Genomic DNA, 27412 nt, shown 5'->3' on the forward strand with positions numbered 1-27412 from the left:
CACCCTTACTCCTCACAGAATGAGATGCACAAAATGCTGGCAGGAATTGCCCTCAGCATTCGATTTGGAGGTCTGCACTAGACCCGCTAAATCGAACGCTAGAAGATCAACCTTAGAAGGGTCAATCTTCTCCATAGTGTAGACATGCCCCTAGAGATTTAAGGCTGGCAGAGGAGCTCGGTGTGACCTGCTCTGAACACCAGGATCTGAGCTACGTTTCAGATTTAACAACTATCGGGAATGCTGGACGTATCAATGTTTGTGCTTGGGCCATAGGAATCCAGCACCAGTCCCAGGGGATAAACAAATAGCTTTGAAAGCAACTTGCTAAGTGAGTTCTGTCTTCCTGCCTTTGCTACATGTCTTGGATGGTAGTGCATTTAACACAGGATGACTGATTACTACAGAGGTTGCTCCAATCAGCTGCTGTCAGCCAGTGGTGGGCTAGGTATGAATGAAGAGGGGTGGGATAGAGTGTTTGGAAAATACAATTATAAACATATCCAGGCTAATACCAAAACCATCCATGCTTGGATATTTAATCATGAATAAATGATCAGTAATATTTTTTTACCATAGAGATGGAAGGAAGAGGAGGGAGAAAATATTGCTAAGAAAGTTGATTTCATTCCAGGTAAGGCTTCTTCCTTGTGTCTGGACTGCCCCTACAAACAATTTGTTCTTTTCAGAAGGACACAGATTAGGGAAGTACTTGGTCAAGGGGCAGTAGAGGGCACTCCAGGCCAGATCAGGTTAAGTTTTGGTCACTCTATCTCTTGTTGACGTAAAGTCCCGAGGCCATGGCCCAGGGTTTTCCTGCAGAAATGTGTTTACAAGCAGGTCAAGGACTTGCAGACAGATAACCATTAGCAAAACAACTTTTCTATTGACAAAAGAGCAAAGAAATGGTGTATTTACAGATGAATTATCTTGTTCCTTTTAAAAAAAAAGTTAAATAAAAATGCTGAATTCTAGCTTCTTCTCACAACTAGTTAGCATTTAAGAAAAGTTACTGTCTGCCCACTTGCAAAATTACACTGTGCACTTGTGCCAAACTTCAATACTTAGTAATAAATCTGTGCACAAATTTATTACTGGTCAGTGAGTGTTTGGGACTTGTTAACAGATTTGTTAACGTAGATTCTGCTTCCAAATTGTAAATACATTGCTAGCTATAGTGGTGCAAAATTTCACCATGGGAAACTCACTCAGTGTCAGGTTTCATTTCTAACCCCCAAACTCAAACAGGTTCATCAAAAGGTTCTGCTAATGTTCAGAAACCATTCAATGGAATCAGGGCCGATTTATGGTTTTGCTGCAGTTGCAAAGTGCGGAAACTCGACAGATCAGACTAATCTTTGTTTTGTAACTTCAAGTCCATTGAAACCCCATCACTCAAAGCTAAAGTTTGCCAGGTACAAACCAAAGAAAAAAAAATCCCTGAACCCTTCAAAAATAAGACCACTACGTTTTGCGTATTCTTCCTAGCCTATTATATTTGCACAAGAGCCATTAGTTCACACAACCTCACACCCCAAACAAGCTTGGGTTTGAAAAAAAAGTCAAACTGTTGCTCAAGCACCACTAACATTTACTACTAATGACTTGGTGTTAGAACATAGTCATTGACGGAAGCGAATGCATAGAGATTCCTGTCTAATCTCACCATTTAAGTCTGTAACCTATTTTTTGTACAGTTTGCGGTCTTTGAATCATGCCCTTAGTTTAAAACATTTTGGATTTTAAATATGATGAAAGGCAGATATTAGTCAAAACTCAAAGTATGTGTATGTGGAAAAATCAGGATGTTCAATGACCAAATAATAAATAAAACAAAATAAAATGAGTGAGACTATATGGAATGAGGGGGAAAGCATATATTTATCTAAAGTCCAACACTTTGTTAAGACGAAGTCAGCAGTGCAAACTGAACTTGTGCATCTGGTCTGGAAGGGTCTGGGACATACGTGTATGTGTACATTTGTGAGAGGTTTTGCAAATGAAGGAAATGCAAAATAATTTTCTAGAAAGACCAGGAACAGTGATGAATGTAATCATGGGACATCATGAGTGGTCTCATTAAAAGGGTGAGTCTCAGTTAGTTTTCTCTTTAGTCCCTTTTTTGTTCTTTTGCACCATCCCCCCCCCCCCCCCCCCCCCACCACATTTTTTTTCCATCTGCAAAGGGTCACAGAGGTGCTTGCAAGCCTCTTTCCATAGATGGCCTGACAATGTGCCATGTGCAGGCTTAACAATGAAGTGCCATTCAAAATCTCCCCCTTCAGATTGTCCCTTCCTTTTAAAGAGACAGCCACTGTGAATGAAACTATTTATTTTTCCAAGGATGGGCTAGCTTGTCTTTTATTAACCAAGAAACAAAGTGCTATACTACTGTGTACAGTAGATTTCTTACTAATCTAATATGAGCTCCCTTAGCTCCATTAATACTGTTAATAACTCAATAGCTGTTGATCTCCCCTTTTGTTTTTATAAAAATGTTTCATACAAGGAAACAATATAAATAGTCAGGAACTGTAAACTCTTCCTATTAAAATGGCATTTAAAAAGCATGATTTGAACGTGGCTATGTCACTTAAAGTGGAAAAAGTTTCTGTGAGTTCCCTTCCAAGCTGTTAAAGATTAGCTTGATGTAGATAAGACTATTCCCCAAACTCATTATCTGTCTTCAAAATGCACCTTAAGGACTACTTAATAAAGTCAAGGTTACATGAAGAGTATTTCAGTGAAAACGAGTGAATGACTATTAATAAATCTGCATTACAGATTGGTTATTTTGTCTCTGTCTTTCATGTGAACGATAGATGATCCTTCTGTTCTTTTTTAACAATAAGCATGTGTTGCTGCCTTTCACAGGTCACCAATGAATCAGCAGCAGCAGCAGTAGTTAAGAGCATTTCAACATGTTTACAATTAATGTGTTCAATACAATATAAACTATTTTTCAAGGAGAGATCTTGTATATCTGGTAGGTAGCAAACTGAATCATGCCTTTTTCCAGTCAATCCAAGCATATGTTAAAATGATCATCATGCTAGTCTTTATCTATTGTATTTTTACTCCTTAAAAATTCTGTTTTCCTATTTATTTCTGCATTTCTGGCCACCCTACACATCAGATGTTAGTCTGATAACCTGCACTCCCAGACAGAACAAGAGCCTAAAGAGAGATGGTATGGAAATATACACAATTTACTGAATGAATACAATTATTAGTCCTGTGTAATGAGGGCCTGGTTCCACCCCATCCTCTTTCCTGAAGAAACTGCAGAAACCCAATGTATGGGCTCTCAGTGAAATTTCATTTCAATTTCTATTTAGGCTCTCTCAGTAGGACATGAAGGCAACAGAGGTCTTCCTGCTCTGAGGCCCCGTATGACTAGATTCAGTTAGCCCTGTTCGTTCCTCTGTTCCTCCTCCTACATTTCCTTCTTCTGCCTCTTTTATCAACCCTTGGCTGCTGGGGCTAATTATGTTCTTACCCCACCCAGCCCACCAACCTGATCAGATAATTATACCCAAACAACGTCTCCTGAAAGACTAATTAGTCTCAAAGTGATGAGCGTGCAGACTCCCCTCTCCCTGCGCTGCACATTTCCATTATTCCACACAGGCCTGCTGGATGGGTAGGGAGGGGGACAAAAGGGGCAATTGTCCCAGGGCCTGGCAATTCAGAAGGGCCCAAGGTTCTCACTATGTGGCAGCGAGAGTGGCTTGAACCCTGGGCTCCTTTCAATCACTGCTGAAGCCCTGTATGGCATGCTCTGAGCAGCACTGAGGGCTGCCTGAAGGAAGCCCCATCCCTTCCACCTGAATTCCCATTCCTTCTTGGGGTATAGACTCACTCCTCTCACCTTGCCCAGGGGTCCAGCGAATCTACCATTTTCACTGATTTCACAGACGTTTACCCACAACTCTGCAATATGTAAGGGTATGTCTGGACTGCATCCCTCTGTCAGAAGAGGGATGCAGATTAGGCAGGTCAACACTGCAAATGAGGCAGGGATTTAAACATCCTGCACCTAATTTGCATAAAAATGGCCACCACGTTTTGCCAACTCAGCACTTTGTCGGCAAAAACCAGCAGTCTAGAGGGGGATCTGTCGAGAAAGAAAGCCTTTTTCGACAGGCCCTGTAAACCTCCTTGCAGGAGGCATAAGGGATCTGTCGAAAAAGGCTTTCTTTCTTGACAGATACCCCTCTAGACTGCCACTTTTTGCGGACAAAGTGCTGAGTCGGCAAAACGCGGTGGCCATTTTTATGCAAATTAGGTGTGGGATATTTAAATCCCTGCCTCATTTGCAATGTCGACCTGCCTAATCTGCAACCCTCTGCCGAGAGAGGGATTCAGTCTAGACGTACCCTAAGAGTTGTTCCACTGCTGTTAAACAGTGTCGTGTCTTTTTAATAAAGGACTTTTTTAAATCCCACACTGACTACCACTGATTAGTCATTTTCTCTGTTAGTAGCTTCACTGATGGAGCCTATTACTTATTGTGTGAAATCTTAGATTTATTTACAGTTTATGGCACAAAACCAAAAGTAGCCTGAGTTCTTCTCTAGTTTACAAGTGGGAAGTTTGGACATATGCCCTAGAAAATCTAGTAATTGAAAATGGAACCAAAATAGAACCATTCATTTGATTCTCCCAATCTTGAAAAGTTAGAAGGGGACTCAAATCTGAACCTCTCCTCATTTCAGCTTTGCTTTTGATAAACCAAAACTCGACCAAAACAGTTGTGCCAATGTAAATCCAAAATCTCCTAAGTTTTATCCATCCTGATTGGTAGCAGGAATTGGTAGTCAGGCTGCATACATGACATTATTATTAGTATTACTTGCCACAACAGTGCTTACATTGCAAATTTGGAGAAATAGACGAAGCATTTAATTGACCCTCCTTGGTCCAATGAAAGAATTAAAAGGGAATTGGTTGGAAAAAGTGTTGATCTTTAAAGGATGCAGGGATAATTTCAAAAGTATCAAGAGATGCTTAAGTCTCTTCTTATGGGAGCTTTACCACTGATTGGAATGAAAGCTGAGTTCAGCCCACATTGAAAGCATTTGAAAATCCCACCTTCAAATTTTAATTGTAGGGAGGGGAAGAGTTAAAAAAAAACATGCTAGAGATTCTGCACTGTTCACACTTTCATTCTGAATTTATCATCTCCTTGGTTGGTCCAAAACTAACACTGTGCTGAGTGAATCAAAAGGTTGATTGAAAAGTGCCTGATTTGCTAGTTACCTGTGAGATGGCACTTGAGAAATGGAGCTTTAGGGGCAGAGAGAAGGCATATAATAAAGAGTCGCGTGCTTTGAAAGGTCTAGGATCTGCTGCAAGAAATGGCATTACCTCACACTTGTCAAGGCTCAGAAGTTTTATTACCAAGGAATTTCACTTTTGCCTCTTATTCTTAACACAGTGACCAGCACTGGGACAGAGGGGATTTGCTGATCTAATATAGATAGTGATTTCGTAGGTTTGTTCAGATTTCTACCGACAGTACCTTGGGATCAGGAATTACATTTAAAATGTAATAAAATGTTCTTGTGCACTTTTACTTACAAATGCTGTACTTAAAAAAGTAAACATTAAATAATCTCCAATATCTCTCAAGAAAATGTTGACATAACTCAAGGAGCTCATACAGATCACTGAGTAGTTTTCTAAGTAAACTTAATAAACTCATTTTCTTATTCTGTCACTGTGCCATGAAGTATCACAGCACTAAGGTGCAGGGAAGCTAAACAATTTACTTTTGTTTAAAGATATAGTTTTAAAACATTTTATTTTACAATACAAAGATTACATTGTTATATGTATGTATGTTGCTACAGTCTCTGTGTCACATTTTGATTGCTTTAAAGCAACGTGGTGTCAAACTTTAACCATGTGAATTTAAGTTATTTTTCACCATATTCCAAAACATTAATAAATTAAGTCACATGAGTTATTAGGTGTTGTATAAATATGACCAAAACTGATCTCTGATTATAGGGAGAAAACTTGGCCCAACTGAAACCAAGGGCAAAACTCCAGTGATTTCAATGGGTCTAGGATTTCACCCCTATAAATATGCACATAAGAACATAAGAATGGCCATAAGGGGTCAGACCAAAGGTCCATCCAGCCCAGTATCCTGTCTGCCAACAGTGGATAATACCAGGTGCCCCAGAGGGAGTGAACTGAACAGGTAATGATCAAGCGATCTCTCCTCTGCCATCCATCTCCATCCTCTGACAAACAGGCTGTGTCCAGACTCAGGGTTTTTTTGAAAAAAGTAGCCTTTTTTCAAAAAAACTTCACCTGCGTCTGGACTGCAGCCGCGTTCTTTCGAAATTAAATCGAAAGAACGCGGCTTTTCTTTCGACGGCGGTAAACCTAATTCCACGAGGAAGAACGCCTTTTTTCGAAAGTGCTCTTTCGAAAAAAGGCATTCTTGAAAGCAAACAGGGCTTTTTAGAAAGAGAGCATCCAGACTCACTTGCTGCTTTCTTTTGAAAAAGCGGCTTGCTTTTTTGAAAGTTCCGCGTGCAGTCTAGATGCTCTCTTTCGAAAGAGGCTTGCAGTCTAGACATAGCCACAGAGGCTAGGGACACCATTCCTTACCCATCCTGGCTAATAGCCATTAATGGACTTAACCTTCATGAATTTATCTAGTTATTTTTTAAACCCTGTTATAGTCCTAGCCTTCACAACATCCTCAGGCAAGGAGTTCCATAAGTTGACTATGCACTGTGTGAAGAACTTTCTTTTATTTGTTTTAAACCTGCTGCTCATTAATTTTATTTGGTGGCCCCAAGTTCTTATATTATGGAAACAAGTAAAAAAATTTTCCTTATTCACTTTCTCCACTCATGATTTTATAGATCTCCATCATATCCCCCCTTAGTCTCCTCTTTTCTAAGCTGAAAAGTCCTAGAAGCTTCAGTAGGCCCCTGTACAAGTTCAAGGGTCCATCTCCATGGAATTTAATGCAGCATTGGGAGCCTTAGATTGATACAGTGGCCAGAATTGTACCTTTATGTTATATGGGCATTTCTTCTGATATGACCCACTCCAGAGAATCTTTATTATTCAACAAAGTCCTTATGTTCTCAATGTGGGAAAATAAATAATACTGTTATTTATATAAGTAAATGCCAGCTTGTAATTTAATATAAGTAATCCTTCACAGCAGAAATCAAATGTATAGAGTGTACAAGAAAGAAAAATATGATGGCGGCTCTATGGGTATAGTCAGCAATGTAGGGAAAAGACAACACATTTCAATGTCCCTGATGATGACACGTGCTTTCACATCGTCCTAAAGAGCTCGTATTTTTTTAGCAATTGGTGAAAAGCACTGAAAAGCAACTATAGATATAACAGTCATGTCCCTCGGTCAATAAAGCAATAGCCTTTAGTCAAAGATGTCAAAATACATGAGATGACCAGCCTGAAATGACGAACCTAAAACCAGCAAGAGATCACCCATGATCATGAGCTTCTAATGTGGAAAGTATTCAGTGTATCGGTGGTGTCCAAATCACATGCAGCTGGAAACTAGTTTCTTCTCAGTAAATCTCTCCACCTCAAAAAAAGCTTGGGAGTCAAGCCCAGGCAATAATTGTCAATCGCTTCACACTCAGATACAGTTTAGTGTCAGAAGTAATTTCTTGAGGAATAAGGGTGACATCTTTAAAGATAGCCATGGCTACCTTTGTGGTTCTGATAATACTTCCTGTAATTAACAGCTCCTGGTATTACTTAGAAAAGTCTAAGGACTTTTCGGAATTACAGGACATCCCCATTATAAGTCATCCCAGTATACATCCATTCCCCTCTAAAGTCATTGACGCTTGTAGGAACTGATGCATTGTAAGTTCTTCTATTCCCAGCTCTTAAGTCATGCAAAAAAAAACCAACACCCCAATTTGCATAAATGGAAGTCAGTCACAGGAAAAAAAATCCCTATTTCGCTGTAAGTCCAAGTTTTTTTGAACGTATCTTGAACTTATCGTGAGGACAGCCTGTACACTGGTAGGGACGGTCCCTAAGGAACTATTTAATTGGTTGGGGATAATCAGAGCCCAAGGCACTTCCAGTCACACACTAGCTTATCAAGATGCCTTGGCAATGCAAAGCAGCCCAGCAGATGGCCAAGGATCTGACCCCTTTTGTCATTGCCTTGAAAACTGATGCATACAGACAATAGAATTCACAAATCAGACATGAGATTCCTGAACATGGTTTAGCATAGTTTGCTTTGAACGAACAAAAATGTTGGCCACTGTAGATGCTACTTTAGGGAAAACAGTGTAACTGACAAAAAGTTTATAAATATACTATTTTAGAGAGTTTGTCTGTTTGATCAAGAACTCCTCCTAAATGGTAAGAGCTAGGACCACCAAATTTGTCATACAGCTTCTTCTTCTAACAACTGAAAGTAATATATGGGTTTGGTTGTGCCAGAAAAATGGGATACATCTGGAATGGGATTGCTTTAGTGGTCCTAGCTCTTACCGTTTAGAAGTTCTTGAACAAATGGACAAACTCTCTAAAATATATAGTAGATTCAATAGGAACCTCAAAATACGTACATGAAGTAGACAGAAAAGAGAAATGCAAAAAAAGTTTTGTAAGCACCAGAGTTTCAAAAAATAATGGTTCATATTGTTTATTTTAAAAACTTTAAAAAGTTTAAAAAATGAATTGTTATAGATCCAAAGAACACTGGGTAAATTTGTGAGTATCTGTATAAAATAAGCTAAGAAAAAATAATATACAATAAACCAAAAAGTGCAGGATAATTTTTAACCTTTAGCTTTTTGCATGAGGAAGGAAAAGCTATCTTGATTGTTAACTGAGAATATTAATAGCATCAGCCATTGCAGCAGTATCAAAAACTTCCCTGCATCAGGGAAATATTTGTATTGTTATTATCACAAAATATTTACATATTAAAGTGGAAACCAAAATTTATTAACAGTGAATATGGTATTTTTCTGCAACTACAGCAAACATATGTATAATAGGATTCTAATACCACTACCACTAATAAATATTATCTACCTTGCTTTGAAAAGGTGTAAAAGCTATAGAAGCACTAAGTTTTATTATTTAAAAAAAATAACAAACAGAGATGGTAAGGAATAATCTTTCCATCCCATGAAAATTTTCAAGACTTCAAAAAAAGTTTCTCATTTTAATCTTTTTCCATTTTTTCAAAATGTGAAATATGTCAAAATTGACCCTTTCTGGTAAAAAGTTTCATTTTCAATGAATTAGTATTTTAAGCAAGAAAAAGGTTTATTTAAAGAATTCTCAATTGGCTTTAATAATAAAGTTTTGCTTTTTTCTAGCACCTTTCTCTTGGGGATCTCAAAACACATTAGAAATAATGATCCCGATTTTTGATCCTGGCTCCGTTTCACACTGTCTCTATAGCACAAAGTGGCTAGAAAGTTGCTCAAGGTACACCTAACAGAACTAGCTACCTATCACACTTGCATTTGCGTGTGGTGTTAGGGGAGGGGGTAAAGGTGAAGCAAAGTATTGACCTTTGCCCACTTTAGCAGTACTCCTCCATGCATAATCAGCTGTGCTAAATGTAAATTATTATCCATATATTACAGATAGAGAAACTGAGGCATGGAGAGATGTTGTTATGCCCAAGATCACAATGCAACATATCAGTGGCATTTGGAAATAGGGCTGAAACATCACCATTACAACTAGAAATGTTGTATCCTTGCATTTCCTCCCTTTGCATGAGCGTTTGAAGATTTGTTTCCCCATTGCATCCTGCCAATTCCATCAACTGAAGAGAGTCTATTCATGTCAATGAAATGTGAAGAAATGTTCAGATTTCCTGCCAAGAAATCATTTTGCCACACCGACTAGAGAAACTCCTTGGAAGAAACTTTTATGCTTATTCAATTGAATGATTAGCCATGTTTGAGGAATAAGTTTAAATATATGGAGAATCAGGAAACTCAGATATGAATCATAGACTCATAGGACTGGAAGGGACTTCAAGACATCATCAAATACAGTTTCCTGCACTCATGGCAGGACCAAGCATCATCTAGACTATCCCAGACAGGTGTTTGTATAACCTGCTCTTAAAAATCTCCAATGATGGAGATTCCACAATCTCCTTAGGCAATTTATTCCAATCTCTCTCTCTCTCTCACACACACACACATGCACACATGTGACACTGGCTGTTTGACGACAGCTTTAATCAGCTTCTACCAGAAGGGGTCACTGTGATACATTCACTCCTAAAGCGTACATGTGAAACGGTAGCAGGGAAAGCACAAGTGGAAACAGATATAAAGGGAAGGTATTTAATAAGCTTCCCCCTCCTTCTTCCTTTGACATGTGGTGTTTGGTTAAAGTCTAAATGGAAGCCTTTTGTATTGTTGTAGCACCTTTTTTCACATCTAATCTACAGCACAAGACATCTGATCTTGAGTCTCATATTATTATCCTCTAGCATAATGTGGATTGCAATCTAGCACTGGGATTAGGAACACATAAAAGCTTCCAAAACATTTGTCAAGATTTCCCATATACTTTTAGATGTTAAAACCAGAAGCGGAAAACCACTGAACTGTAGCATGTATGCTAATGGATATCAAGCCTATATCAGGGAAACCCAAATTCCAAAAGACTTCTAAGGTGAATACATATAAACGAAACTGAAAGCTGATATTTTTATGAACCTGATGCTTTTTCATTAAGTCCTGTCTAATGACATCTTTAAATGATAACAGTCTGGATGTCTAACACAGCATCTAGACTGTTAATTATGAATGTAGCCTCATTTTTTTCATAAGCAATTTGTCAATGAACAAATCCTGATTTCTGTAAGTATTGTTCATTATTCATAGTTGCTCAATAGTTTTAACAATTGTTTTTCATTGTTTTTAAACTGTTCCTTTTATCTATTCAATAACAGTCATTCATGGTGTGTAATTGGTCACTTATGTCACTTGGTATTTTTTTCCATTCCTTGATTGGAAGACCAAAAGTTTTTAAAACAACAGATCAATAAGAGACTACTAACAATTTTTGGAAAGAATTTTCAGATGAGTAATTATGCATACTAAAATTCATGAATCTTTAGTGATTCATATTTGCAAATATACATCAGTAGGTTGAATGCTACCAATAACCATCGAATAACTAATCATATGATCCCCATCATACACAACAAATGAGATTTTTATTCACCAACATATTTGTAAATCAATTTTTGTTACCATTCATCCAGCTGTAAAATTGACAAAATATTGTTCTTTGAAAAGTGTCTGATAAGAGGCTGGAAGAAACTGCAAGTTATTAGAAGACAAATGCATGCACATTATCATATATATTATGCTACCTATATACATTGTAATTCAAAGAAAGATTATGTGAGAAAAACAAACAAAAATTACAACAATAATTTTCTCACAGTGCTTCCATACTTACTGAACCTGTTTCTCAGAAGGTATAAATTGGAGTAGCTCCACTGAAATCAATGGAGTAACTCCAGTTTACTCCAGGTGAAGCTTTCTAACTCATTGTGGGGATAATGAAGGTATAAAGTCTAAGGCTATATCTACATTGCAGAACTTTTCCGGGATATTGTATCTCAGAAAAGCTCTGCTGCTTCCAAAGAATGCTTCCACTTTTTCGGAAAAGTTCCGAAAAAACGAACTCCTTCTTTCAACATCCCTGTATTCCTCATTTTATGAGGAATAAGGGAGGTTCTGAAAGAGGAGGTTTTTCCGACATTTGGCTCCGTGTAGACGGGCCAAATGTTGGAAAAGCCTCTTCCGAAAAAAAAATCCTGAAAAAGATATGCAAATTGCAATTTGCAATTTGCATAACTTTTTCTGAAAAAAACTACAGTGTAGACATAGCCTAAGAGAGGTAGCCATGTTAGTCTGTAATTTTAAAAACAATGAATAATCCTGTGGCACTTTAGACACTAACAAAAATATATATATAGTATTAAGAATTTTCGTGGACTAAACAGCGATTCTGGGCAGAAATGAATAAAACCTCTAGATTTCACTCACAAATCTTTAAGGGTATGTCTACACTAGGAAATTATTTCGAAATAACTTATTTTAAAATAACTCCTGAGATAACTATTTTGAAATAGGGTGTCCAACTACATGGAAGCCTCAAAATTATGAGGCAGGGTCCCTTAGTGTGGATGTGCTACTTCAACTTAGAGCTGCAGGAAGCACGGGGGTAATTACTTTGAATGACTCTGGGGACTAGTTATTTTGAAATAGCAGAAGTGGAGCACCCACATTAAGGGTATGTCTACACAGCAGCGTTATTTTGGAATAACTGACATTATTTCGAAATAACAAAGTGCACGTCCCCAGCAAGTCATTATTTCGAAATAATGTCGTGATGGAGGAATTCTTACTCCGACTTCTGTAACCAGTGTTCACTCTAAGCTGTGAGGCAGAACATCTTCACAGGTGATCAATCAGCCTCACCCTGTCAGCCAGCTCAGTGCACCAAGCTTTGAGCCTCTGACTGGGCGGGGCTGATTGATCACCCGTGAAACTGTGCTGCCATGCATCTTAGAGGAAACACTGCCTGTAACCCTCATTTCATGAGGAGTAAGGGAAGTCAAAGGAAGAGTGTTCTCCTGTGTAGAGCGTGCCAAAAGCTGAATTAAGCTATTTCAACTTCAGCTATTCAATTGATGTAGCTGAAGTTGCGTATCTTAATTCAACTTCTGCCCTGCTGTGTAGATGTACCCTAATGCTATTTCAAAAGAACCATTTTGAAATAAGCATTATTCCTCACTGAAAGAAGGAGTTAGTATTTTGAAATAACCAGCCCCTTATTTGGAAATAACGGGCTTGGTAGTTTGGATGCTCCACTTTTTTTTTCAAAATAAGGGGAGCTTTTTCAAAATAACTCCCTGGTGTAGACCAGGGCTAAAGATCCAGTGCTGAAAAGCAATCAACCTGCTAAATCCTGTCTTAAGATTTCTGGACTGAGCCCTGAATGGCAAAGGGATACATTTATGAATTGTTTGTTAAAGACAATAATTTGCCCAGCAAAATATTTTGCCCATTGTTGGTGAATTGAGTAACTGTACTATTTCTACACTTCTAATCACTGTCATTAATACGTTTAAAGGTGGTTGTTCTCTCACAAAGCAATTTCAGGAATCAACTAGAGAGAGAATCTGCAGAACTGGCCTTCATATGCAAATTTGATACTATCTTGCACAGCTTGAAAAAAGACATGAACTGGATGGGCCATTATATTCAATACCCAAATTACATCTACAGCTACGTATCGGACACTTAGGGTACGTCTAAACTACATGCCTCCGTCAACGGAGGCATGTAGATTAGCCAGATCGGCAGAGGGAAATGAAGCCACGATTAAAATAATCGCGGCTTCATTTAAATTTAAATGGCTGCCCCGCTCTGCCGATCAGCTGTTTGTCGGCAGATCGGGGCAGTCTGGACGCGCCGCGCCGACAAAGAAGCCTTTCTTGATCGGCACAGGTATGCCTCGTGAAACCAGGTTTACCTGTGCCGATCAAGAAAGGCTTCTTTGTCGGCGCGGCTCGTCCAGAGTGCCCCGATCTGCCAACAAACAGCTGATCGGCAGAGCGGGGCAGCCATTTAAATTTAAATGAAGCCGCGATTATTTTAATCGCGGCTTCATTTCCCTCTGCTGATCTGGCTAATCTACATGCCTCCGTCGACGGAGGCATGTAGTCTAGACACACCCTTATAGCCTACTCTCCTAACCTCATTTATCATGGACATTTTAATTGACGGGTTTTTTTCTTTCTTTCTTCTCCCCCTGTCCCCTCTTTTTCTGCTTCATAGTGTAACCTCTGTGCCTCTTGCTCTATATTTGTCATCTGAAGAAGTGGGTTTTGCTGATGAAAGCTCATGATACTATCTACATATTTTTTGGTTAGGTGCTACAGGACCATTTTGGTTTTTACTTTATTTTATTTTATTAGTTATAGACTAAAATGGCTACTCCCTATGGCATTTTCAAAAATGCTCTTGGCCCAAAAAGTGGGTTTTAAAAAAAAATTTCATCTGAATGGCATAAAAAACTAAAATTAAACAACTTTCTGAAGAAAAAAGTAGAGTCAATTCAAATTCTACCTATCAAAACAATGCCCATCCTTTAAAATATGATGCAGCATGGCAGGGCCATGTCCTTTAAGGCTTACTGGGACCTGATCTATACTAGACCAGGAAGGTTATCTTAAGGTATGCATCTCCATCTACACAAAATGTGTAGCTGGAATTGGCTTTCCTTATGCTGAGCCATGGCGATGTCCATGCAGGCTTCCCTTACTCCTTGCTGAAGGAGGAGTACCAGACACGAGTGGGGGCTGCCTTCAGCATTCGATTTGTGGGTCTAGACTAGACCCGCTAAATCAAATGCTAGAAGATCAGCCGCTGGAGTCTCCATCTTCTGTTAAGTATAGAAGTGTCCTGAGTGTTGGATCTTTAAAGTCCATGTATTAATCTTGGTACTGGTCACTCTGGTTTGGACAATAATCTTAGAGAGATTGCACTGATGTCAGTATACTTCAAAATGTCTTTAGATCTGCTTTCTGAATATGAATAATTCTTCCTGAGCCTGATCCAAAGCCCTTTGAAGTCAACAGGAATTTTTCCATGGTCTTCAGTGAACTTGAGATTAGGTCCTACATATTATTATTTAAGTATAAAACTGCATAATTTAAGGATATCACAAACTAGCATGTTCATTCTGAGCTTATCAGAATCAAGGGAGAATTTGATTTGTAACACACAGATCCCAGTATAAGATACAATATAGTCCTGTTGCCATAATGGACTAAACCAGGCCCTGGAATGTGTATTAGATAAACTCTGGGGAAGTCTGTGTTGGAGTCTGGTTCCAAACTCTGTGGCACAGACACATATGCAAACAAATCTTGATTTAAAATATGAGCCCTCTATAGTCAGAGGAAAATGTGTGAGAACAGATGAGACAAAATTTGTCTTTTAACATAGTATTTCTTCTAAACTCTTCCCCTTCTTTTATTGGGGCTTGCATTATTCCTGTACTATATGATATTTCTTTATTTAAAATCACAAAGATTGCTTCTTGGGAGTGCAGTTCCTTTCGAGAACCCTCTTGTCTTGCTTTCTCTGTGATAGGCTTCGTTTGATAGCTATGAACTGTGGATAAGGAATAAATATAGCTTTTATGTGCCTCAGGACTCACTCCTGACTTATTTATGTCTGACCTGGTAGAAGACCACTGACCTTGGAAAGTTTAATTGAGGCTGGGCTTATATGGCAGTTTGAGGACACCTGACTTCTAAGAGTGTGACAATTTCTCTCTCTCTCTCTCTCTCTCTCTCTCATGTGAGAGTGACACAATATATCTCTCTCATATTGCCCACACTTTAAACCAGGGCTGGGCAATAAAATGGCAGCAATTTGCCAGGGTTAGCCCCCACGGGGCTACTGCCTCTATATTTACCTGTGCCTTCGCAGGTACCAGCAATTGCAGCTCCCACTGGCCACATATTGCCATTGCTGGCCAATGGGTGCTATGGGAAGCAACGCCATCTGGGACCCCACTTCCCACAGCTTCCATTGGCCAGGATCAGCAATCTGCAGCCAACAGGACCTGCAGTCGCCTGTACCTGCAGAGTCGCAGGTAAATATAGCACTGACAGCCTGCCAGGGGCTAACCCTGACAGATTGGATCTGGCTCGTGGGCTGGTATTTGACCATCCATCTGAAACTCAGCTGGCAGTTGCAAAATACTTTATTGTATGTGATAACATATGACAAAGGCTTTCTTTTACCAGAAATATAGCAGGAACACTCCCCTCCTCACCCCCACTTCCACACTTGTAGATCTAATTGTTACAGTTGTGTCAACTTTCTTATGAATGTGATTTTGCCTCAGAAGTGAACAATTAAATAGTGGAGTGGAAGAGAAATCTGTCTATCCCTGATACTGTTTATATGGCCCCACTCATATGTATTTTAACTGCCCTTTAATTAAATTATTAAAGTGCCTAATGGATGATGGTCATTTTCACTTATTTTACATTGAAGAATAGTTATAGACACGATAGACACAATAGACAGATAGATCCCATAAGAATGAAAGGTGGAGTAAAATGAAATGGTCTCGATATCGGTTAGACAGTGTGATCTTTCTTATTGGGGATTGTCCCAGGATGGATATAAAGAGCTTCTCTGAAGCAGAAGCTAACAAATACACCATATTATTCATGAAGTTATTTTATGACACAGACTACTGTCCACTGGAGACTGAGCAGACACTACTAAACACATGTATTTAATGGGGGGGGGAGGGATAGCTCAGTAGTTTGAGCATTGGCCTGCTAAACACAGAGTTGTGAATTCAATCCTTGTAGAGGCCATTTGGGGCAAAAATTTGTCAGGGATGGTACTTGGTCCTGCTATGAAGGCAGGGGACTGGACTTGATGACCTTTCAAGGTCCCTTCCAGTTCTAGGAGATAGGCAATCTCCATTAATTTAATTTCACCTAAGACTGCAAACAGTTCTCAGGAATCAAAGCCTGAAGGGGATTCTTCTCCTCTTAAGCCATTGTCCCAGTTCCAAGGCCAGAACATTCATTTAGCCTTTCACTCAAAGTCAATGGGGCCAAAGCACTGAGACAGCCTAAGAATGTTGAATTAACCATTAAATATGCTTTCTGCAAAACAATCCCCTCCAAAAATCAAACTAGATTCCACTATATTTTCTTGGAAAAAATAATCTTTTCCCCACCCCCCTTTTAATGGGGGTAACTGGATTGACACTCATGACCCTTTTCCATTTGCAAGCACCATAGGGTATGAAAAGAGGACAAAGCACCCATTGTTAAGAACAGCCTGAATTCCTCCATCACTCTCTAGAAAACTGTCATAAATAAGGGTATGTTTTATTATCTTTAAAGTGGAGGACATGGATCAGTGGTAACATTGCACTCCTGGTCAGTAACTAGCCGAACTGGGGAATCCAACCAGCAAGCCAAATTGACGATGAATCCTGTCCACGTGCCACATGAGGCACATGGTACTTACACTAAGAAGAAAAACTGTGTAGCCCTATGCTCTCACCTGAGACCTGGAATGCTGGAAATGATACAATTCAATGCAATCTAAATTTGAAGGCTATTGTTTATATTGATGGCCAAGTTTTGCAATTCATAGTCAGATTTTTAGTTTCTGTTCTAACTGGCACCCATGTATACACACTAGGTGAGCCAAAAGATTCACTGAGCCTCTGGGCAAAAGGGGGGGGAGGAGTCTGTGCTCCTGAAAGGGTTGGGGGCCTTGGACAAGGTTCCCTCTAAGCTGGATGGCAGCATGGTCCCACAGCTGCTTAATGAGCACCACCCAGGGGCTCAGGACTGCCATGAATGGAGCTGCTTAGTAGGGGGAGGGGCACCTCTCTCTCAACTACAGTGGGAGCTCCCTGCTAAGAACAGAACAATGAGTCTCTCCCAGACTAGACTAACATATCATCCTCTAGCTTCAGAGAAGTAGCCAAGTTAGTCTGTAACAGGAAAAACTTAAGTAAAGTATAGTAAGGATCTTAGGGGGCGAGAGCTGAGGAAACGTTGTTCAAGAACAGCCATAAAGACGTTGGCATATTGTGGTGCCATGTGGGTGCCCATGGCTGTGCCTCTGACTTGAAAATACAAATTGTCTCCAAATTGGAAGTAGCTGTGGGTGAGGACAAAGTCACAGAGCCCTGTAACCAGGTGTGCAGTGCTCTTTTTTCTTCCTCTCCTCCATTTTTTTCCTTCTCCCTCCTTCCCTTATTTATTCTTGGATCTGGACTTCCAACACTCCAGTCATCTGAAGAAGTGGGTAGCACCCACAAAAGCTCATGATACCATCTACATGTTTTGTTAGTCTTTAAGGTGCTACTAGACTATTTGTTGTTTTATATCATCCCTTAGGGAGGTTGTTTCAGCTGGAACATAGTGGGGCTGCCTAGAGGCTGCTCTAACCTGAACCAAATGAATAGGTGAACTAATAAAGGGTAGTCCCCTCACCCTGAGTAGCTTTCAGGTACCTTTTATAGAATATTATACAATTGGAACAAGGGGCATACAACACAAATTTTAACATGACAGTAATGTATTCTCACAACCCTACTCATTTTGAATGTGAAATACTATTAAAACTGAAAAACAAATTAAAACTGAAAATAATATATGAAATGATATCACAATAGGCATCCTGGGTCAGAACGATGATCCATCCATTCTAATATCTTGCCTTCTGACCCTGGCCAGTGCCAGATGATTCAGAGGGAATGTACAAAACAGGGCAATTTACTGAGTGATGCAACAACTGTCATCCAATCCCAGCTTCTGGCAGTAAGAGATTTAGGACATCCAGAGCATGGAGCAATGAGTTGCATCCCAGACCACCTTGGCTAATAGCTATTGGTGGACTAAACCTCCACAAATTTATCTAATTCTTTTTTGAAGCCAGTTACCCTTTTGGCCTTCACAGAATCTCCTGGGAACAAGTACCGTAGTTTGACTGCACACTGTGTGAAGAAGTACTTCTTTTGAACTTGCTGCCTATTAATTTCATTGGGTGACCCCTGGTTCTTATATTATGTGAAGGAGTAAATAACACTTCCTGATTCATTTTCTCCTCACCATCCATGGGTTTATGGACCTCTATCCTATCCCCCCTTAGCTATTTCTTTTCTAAATGAAACAGTCACATTCTTTTTAATCTCTCCTCTTATGGAAATTGTTCCAACCCTAAAAGCTCATGGGTTCATTTTTATTTTTCTTCTCTGTACAGATGGAGTGACCAGAAGTGTACACAGTACTCGAGATGTGGGAGTAGCGTGGATGTAGAGTGGTATTTTGATATCTTCTGTCTTATTATCTATCCCTTTCCTAATGGATCTTAATAGTAAAATAAATCACCTTGCAGCAATGGCTCCTGAGGGTCCTGTTCTATAGATCTAGCTGGGCTCAGGTTCCCACTTCTGGGCCTCCCGTTTGGGCACTGGGGCTAAATTTCAGTAAGGGGTGTTACAAATGGTGCCCGAGGTCACAGCACCATTCATTCAAATTTGGCTCCCCTATCGTCACAACAAAGAGGCAGGTGGGACAAACCTGAGCAGCACTGTGACTCCCATGCACTAGGTTACCCCACACAGTGTAGGGAGATGAGACCAGCCAGTGACACTAAAAAGGATCTCTACAGCTGACACTGTGTGTGTGGGGGGGAGAGGCAGGAGTGCTCCCTGTGCAACCTCCCCAAGACTCCCACTTCAGGGGCAGCAATCAGTAGGTATAGCTGAAGGTGGGACCACCCACAGCTCATCAACCCAATCCTCCCCATTGTATTGCTGGGGAAGAGAGGTGATCAATAGTCACTCAAGCTGACCGATCTAGCGCGCAGTCTCTGAAGTTGCACTTGCACAAAAGAATGCTCAAATCCTACATTTGCTCATACAAATGAGCATTGTGTGTGCAGGCTTTGTGGTCTGATTGCTAACTGCCTGCTTTTCATACATCAGGTGTGCCCAGAGGCGACCTGTGCCAATAGTGGGGAGTGAGGGCACCAAGCTTCAGCAGTGTTACTGAGCATGCTCAGTACAAGCCAAGCAGCAAATTGGCAGGGGGGAGTATGACCTCAAATACCCTCCCCCTGCCACCCACCCACACACACGTTGCCTCTGGGTGCACGCTTATTACATTTTGTTGATCTATATCTCAGTCATTGTAAAAAAATTATACTCTGCCAAGAAGTGAAGGCAGCATGCTTGATCCGTCCCAGAAGTCCAGTAAACTCTATCTCACATGAAGAACTGCAGGCTTCCCAAAACTACCTGAATGCTCAAAGTCTATTTGGACTGGTCAGGCAGCACTAGTCAGTGGACACGTATCATTCAGAAATGACAGCACAGCATAGCAGTACGCACTGCTGTGGTTTGGGAGTTTCATGTTCGTAGAATGGGAGTCAAAGTTTATACACGGGAAAGATGTCTGGGGAGGCACATTTTAAATCAAAATGAACCCAAGTAAAATAATAAACGTATTTGTGGGCACATACCGTCTCTCAGATCCTGCAAGTGCATTCATGGTTAAACAGAAAACAAGCAGATAGGGAAGAGCTATTGTGCTATGAGTAGTTCCCTCACAGATACTGTCTTGGCATGGCTGGAGGATAATCCAGTACTAGAATGAACACCAAATGTAGGCATACCGCACTTGCAAATGAAGCCCGGGATTTGAATTTCCCGGGCTTCATTTGCATAAGCCGGGCGCCGCCATTTTTAAATCCCGGCTAGTTCGAACCCCGTGCCGTGCGGCTACATGCAGCACGGAGTAGCTAGTTCGGATTAGGCTTCTAATCCGAACTAGCTGTACGCCTCGTGGAATACACGCTACACGCGGCACGGGGTTCAAACTAGCCGGGATTTAAAAATGGCGGCGCCCGGCTTATGCAAATGAAGTCCAGGAAATTCAAATCCCGGGCTTCATTTGCAAGTGCGGTATGCCTACATTACCCCGCTAGTTCAAACTAGCGGGGTAGTGTAGACATACTCTAAGTCACTTCTGAAAATGACACAGGCACACCTAAGTCACTTAGGTGCCTGAAAATTTCACCCTAAATCACTTACAGCCAGATATCAAAGGTATTTGGGCACCTAAAGATGGAGCTAAATGGCCGCCCTGCTCACGTATTTTCAAAAATCCCATTAGGCAGCTATGTGTACCTCTAGACATATGACTACCTTTGACAATTAAGCACTTTCAAAAACTGCACCCAATAGAAAGAGTAATGTGGAGTCAAACTTAGTTAATTTGTGGAAACAAAAAGAGTAACAAACTTTACAACCCCACTACAACCACTTTCACAAAAAGACTCATGCCCAGCCCTCTAAGTGCTATGGTGTACACGAGTACTAATAGTCAAAATACCATTACCATATCCCAGATTATAGACACATCACATTCTGAAGCATCTGGGTCCAAATTTTCCTACCTACTTTCTCTGTCTTTTCCCCTGTTCGGTGTAATTGACTATTCTGTCTCTCTCCTCTCATTTAGTGAAGGGGTAGCCAACCACTGTCTCTGCCTGGGTAAAAGGGCTTATTAAACACAAGGAAAGGATTAGTTCACACATTCAGCAGTTGGAGCAAGTCAACGGAGAGAAACTCATTACCACCACCAAGAAAGCTGGCACCGAAGACTACCTGCCATATTCATTCAAAGCCATATTCAATATATAGTAAATTGGGTTCAGTTCCCACCCCTGCCACTAGCCTCTGTCCTGGTTTTGGACCCAAAGGCCTTATCTACACTAATACCCTCTCTTCCTCCCCATTCCTGCCTTCCCCCACCCCTCCTCCAGTCGATCTACCCTACACAACTTTACCTAAGCAAATAGGTGAAGTCTTCTATTGACTCTGGCCATTCTTCTCATCATGGTCGAGTTGATGGGTGAGCACTTAGAAATTGATTTATTATGACAAATTGACCACTGTTGGATCAATTACTGCAGCATCAATCCACCATGTAGTGGAGACATGGGCTTAACAGTAGCTACAGGGTTATGACTCACAGACTCCTGTTAATACTTCTGGTAAACCCTTCTGCAAACTACTGGATTGTCTTAGGAGAGCCTAAGTAAAGTGTGTGTATGTGTGTATGTATATATGTATAAATAAAACTTTATTGAGTCTGTCAGTCCCTAATGTGGATCTGCCAAACCTTTAATATCAGTTGACCTGAGTTTATTGGTTTCAAATGTGAGTAAAAGAACAGCCCTAGTAGTAGCTGTGTCCCTGAACAACTTATGGAGACAATTACAAAAAAAAATCCTAAAAAAAGATTTTTTGTGTTCCTTATTTATTAGTTTTAATAGAAACTCAATGGGTGTCTTATCTGATGTCATTTGGTTTAGGTTCCATGATACTTCCTGTATGCAACCAAATTCCCTTATCTTCTCATTGCTTATATTCTATGGGGCCAGAATCCAAATAATTGGATGTACTTATCTTCAGTTTTATAAGAAAGTTTTAGCTACCATGGGATGAAAAAGAGACAGAGAATTAAAGAGAGGGGAGAGGCAAACAGCATGTAAGATACTGAACATTACAGGAGTGTCTGACTATTAGGATGTTCTGTAGCTAGTCTTATTCTTAGCTGAGAATTCCAGTGGCTAATCAAAATACTAAACACATGAGCAAACCAAAACAGCATAATTGTGAGAGAGTAAAGAGGCCAAATTCCCAGCTTTTAGGCAAAAGAAGGACACCCATTTACAGCAGTTGAGGATCTGACCCAAGGTTAGCATTATTTTCCTTCAATAAAAAGCATATGAATAAACCTCTGGGATAATGAAGGTGGACATGCACATCTATTTCTGAAGGGGGAGGAAATAGATTTGTTTATTGGTTTGTTTTCTAAACAAAACATTAAGTTACCTTAGTTTGGGTGAGAGATGCTAGTGGCACTACGCTGGTCTCCCATTCATAGAGCTGAAGAAGCTGTATGGCTGAAATGAAGAGCTCTTCCCTTAAGTTTCAGCAAATGAGTTATGTTGCCAGATCCACATTCCTTTGCAGCCCCACCAAGTCCCAGCCTGAAATTGTCTACATTAGCTTCTGATCTTGCAGAGCCATCAGTTTAAAACAATTTTCATGCCCATTTATTCAGGTCTAGATAGGAGCAGGAGGTCCCAAAGGTGACAGGGTGCTTGCATTACTCTAATCCAGTTACCGCTGAGTTAAAACGCTTTCAATACTGCTTCAAACCCCAAGAGAGGCTGAGCATGGTGAGATCAGGGCTTTTTATTATGTTTTAAAACCAGGCTAGCTGAAGGAAAGAATAGCAAGACAGAATAAGTAATTTATTTACACCCTTTTTCCCCATCTTGATGGGTTCTGTTACTAAAGACCTCTAAAATCTCAGCTGTCCTCTAGGTGTTCTGCACTACCTACCTTGATAGATTGTCTAAAAGCAAAGTGGATTAAAAATAAGTTATATATGTCAGGGGCTTGCTGTTGACTGTACATTCCAGTCTGTTGTCCTCCAGGGAAAACACACGGTGCAGGAGAATGAGAGAAGACAGACTGAGAACTGACTCTGGTCTTCGAAAGCCTGAATACAGCCATAACTGAGACACCTTTGAGAATCTAAAAAGTGGGATTATTTTTTAAAGGAACTTGTGAAAGCAAGCTGCCTCTACAAGACTTGGTTTTGGAAGTACTAGCATGTCACTTGAAATCATCTTCTCATGAGACTTTTAGGAAGAGCCTTTTAAATCCTTCTCAGTTTAGTATGAAAAGATCTGAACAAGAACTATACCTATATTTATGCCACCAGAAGCACTTCTCATGGGTTTAAAGGCATTGAAACATAACAGGTTTCCTCATGTCAGCATATCCAAGACAGTGACTGGGTTTGACTGGCACATGGCCCTTTGCCTGGGTTCCCACGGTATCACTGAGATGCTCAGAAATGTAAGTGTTACCAGTGGAGAAAATCACCTACTGCCTCTTCCTTATCAGGGACTCAATATCATACCAGGTTGGGAAGAACTGAACTCACATGGACTGCTGATTCAGCACCTCCCCCGACAGACTAGTATCTATCCCACCAGAAAGACAAAACATAAAGCTGATCTTGCATTGTAGGGCATCAAAGGAAGATCTGCTGCTACCTATTCTTCTCCAGGGAGAATCACCAATCCAGTTACCTCCACTCCCAAAATGTAGTTTGCAAAGTGCATGTCTTACATTTCTGGATGCAAATTTCATTCTGGGAGTTCCCTTGAAAGGTTACCTGGGATACCATGGAGGCCAAAGTCCACAATTATCAGTCTACTCAGACACTGCTTCTTCCTTTAAGACAGCAGGGCGAAAAAGTTTTAGTAACATGCTGAGCTTCTGTATTGTTGGCTGCCATGCATATCATGTGGCTCTTACATTTGTCCTCTTACAGAATTCTAGGAGTTTGAACATAAGGGGGAGGGAAAAGAGTATATACTCTCAATTTCTGAGATAGCAATCCAGAGTACTAACAGAAAACACAGACCATTTCACTCCACTACCTTTAGCAAAGCTAGAGCCAGAGCAAATGGTTACACAGCAAGTCACAAAGAAAGTTTTAGTCTGCCAGACACAAGGCACCACTGTACTTTTAAAGTTAATGCTGTTAGCTGGTACATGGAACTTACTAATGCATGCTTCAATCTAGTTGGCAAGAGATACACATATGTCCAGCACTCTCGAAGTTTGTTGTTATTATTAGGGTAGCGAACTTTCCCAACCATACGTCATTCGCAGCAATGGCATCTGGAGACTCCACCTGGCCAGGAAAGTTGGCAAACCTAGTTATTATTAATTCCACATTCAAGGATGGATGCATCTACCTCAGAGGTATCTTGTCTACTTCATAGGAGCACTTTCAGGTATTTCCAGATCTGGTCTGGTTAATCATACATCCTAATGTACTAATATTGAGACTATAGGAGATTCTGGGTATGTCTACACTGCAATTAAAATCTGGAAGCTGGCCAATGCTTCAGTGAAGTAATATCTTAGCCCAAGTTCCACAGAGCCAGCACAGACCAGCTGTGAGTGTCTAATTGCAATGTAGACATAACCTGAGAAAGGGAGCAGAGAGAGTGAAGGGTGCAGCCTCCAATGTGACTGGCCAGTCAAAAGGTGTTGATAGTTTTACAAAGGCTTTGCCACACATTTGTCAAATGTCCTCTTGGCTCAGTTACTGCCTTCTGCTTTTTATAAAGCTCTTGCTTTAGCTTCAGTCTTTAAGAGTAAGAGTTCAGCCTTTTAGAGGTTGGTTTTATTCAAATGAACATCTTCTCTGAGGAGAGGTGCATAAACATAATCCTGAAATGGCAGAGAGGGGGTCTGCTTAAGATCTCTATTTACCTTCTCTCCATAGATCTGCCACCTGCCAGATGTTATTGTTTTTTACTATCTATCATTGCAGAATTCATCACTGTCATACCCATGAACCATGATCTTTCCATGTGAACATATAGGGGGGAGAGAGGTATTTGAAGGCACTCCATTAAACCTGCCAAGTGCTGAGAAAAGCAGTCTTCACAAGATTGATATTCCATTCCCACAGCGGTGGGTGGGCCGGGAGTGGGAGGATCTTAGGCCCTTTTCCCCAAAATCATCAGCCAGAACAACTGAATCTGGACAGAGAAGACTACCATCTGCCCCATGTCATAGCAGCTTATTCCTCTTCAGAGGTAAGTGGCTGAACAGGAATCACTCTGTACCTGAGTTAGCATGCTTATGTGCTGCATCTTACTTAGCACTTGTGGTAATTCCAAAATCAAGCCCCAAACCTACCACTATATTATAAAGTGTAACATTAGACTTAGGTTCCTGCCTTCTATTGATGGCTTTTCTCCTCCGACCGTATGAGTCTAGGAAACTATGGCATACCTATGCTTGAAAATGAAAATGAAATACACAAAGAGGAGTTTGTGCCCCTTTCTGCCCATGGTAAGCCTCAGCCTTGCAAGATCTCAGATAAAAATTCCATGGGAGGGATCTCCAGTGTGGGAGGGGGAGGGAAACTGTTCTCTAAATTAGCTGCCTTCTGAGAATGAATCAGTTTTATGATCCTATCTCCATCCTACTGTCACCCATTGGCCCCAAATCAAGTCAAATCCTTTCAGATATTTAGAAAAAAATATTATATTTTTCCCATTCTCACATGCTTCTGTGTTTCTTGGTTCCCAGCCACAAATGCAACTTGATATGCTACCAGAGAGACCCTGTTCTTGCAAGATTTCCAGGTCGTCTTTGCAGCCTCCAAATGTCCACACCAAGATGAGCTTCAGAATTTGAATATCTGGGAACTTTTTCATGATAAAGTCTCTCTAAGTTCACCCAACTCTCATGCTCACCCAGAGAAACAAAAGGGAAGTAGGGGAAAGAGAGGAATGAGAAAAAAATCCTGCTGCCATTTTCACTTTATCTTCCTCACACGCACAAACCCAGCCTCAAATATCCAAACACCCAGATCTATGACATCCTAGATTCAAACATCTCTTCACCTCAGGGTGTTCAGAAGGAAGATCTAAATATTGTTGTTTGAGACCCTGCTGCAGGGTGTATTCCTCTAGTCCTGTCAAAAAAAGTCTACTGCTTGTCCCCTTTGGCGTATTATGACTTGGCTCTCTGCCTGAGTCACCTTTGATCTCATCCTGTTTCTTGGCAAATCAAGGGTTTCACACAATAGTCCCAGGCCCAATAATCTTTCTATCTCCCTTGCATCTTTGGTATTCTAGATAGATAGTTGCCTGGTGAATATATAGGGGAACCCAGTCCCTCCATTTACCTTGATTACCAGCCCAGGAACTCATTCATTTGCAATAATGATATGTCTAATTTGCATCCGTTTTACGGAAAAGGGATGCAGTCTAGACACAGCCACACAGTCAAAATGCTGTTGCATTTGGCTCCTAAGCCTGTGGGGCAGTTCAGAACTTAATTATTGTTTTCTATTGTTCTTTTTAAAATATTTTTTGGTGTTCATGTGGAGGCAGTTTGAGCTGTAACATTAAGCGAGAGCTCTTTACACTAGGTTTAACTTTGCTAGGGCTTGAAGCAACAGGTTCTCTCTCTAAGCTTAAAAATTAAGACTCACTGAAGTACGAAGGTCAATGGGAGAGTCAGGAAAGGATAAACAGTCTGGTATAATTGCACAATGTCTGAACCAACCTGGCTTTCCCAACAAAAATGTGTCAAGCAATACAGACAATTCATAGATATGAATTACTGTGTTGTGACTCTGCCAGGCCTATATCTGAAGCAGCTTGCCAAGAGATTTAGGCCAAAATCTTGTGTCATGCATTAAATAAGATGATTTGATAAGCACTGGATACATTTTGATGGCATCAGATAATAATGATAATAATCTATGGAAAAATTCCTCTCTCCCCAAGCCAAAACTTTAATATTTCTTGTGAAGCATCGTGAACCCAGACATAACACTATGGAGTTACTGAATGACTATCATAACCAAAAGACATTCTGAAGGACAGTGCAAATGACCAATTTAGCTATTTGTCCAATGTAACAAATGATCAACTTACAAGCTTTAAAGCAATTAACGGTCAGATCCACTTCTCAATCTAGCTCACTTAACTCAAGGGAAACTCAAGATCTGGCCATCAATTTTTAAACTCCCCTCATTTTAATATTCCTGAGTTTTTGTTCTCCAAAACTTCAATAGCCCAGAAAACAGATTTTTTTATACATATATTTTTCCTTTTTACACGTAGGCAGGTGTGCATCCAAGCGGTATTGTGATAGTTAAGCTTTGGAGGGTGATTGTGTTTGTAAACAGAGA

The sequence above is a fragment of the Pelodiscus sinensis genome, chromosome 14 (genome assembly GCF_052426305.1).
Source record: "Pelodiscus sinensis isolate ZL-2025 chromosome 14, ASM5242630v1, whole genome shotgun sequence".
In the NCBI taxonomy this organism is placed as follows: Eukaryota; Metazoa; Chordata; order Testudines; family Trionychidae; genus Pelodiscus; species Pelodiscus sinensis.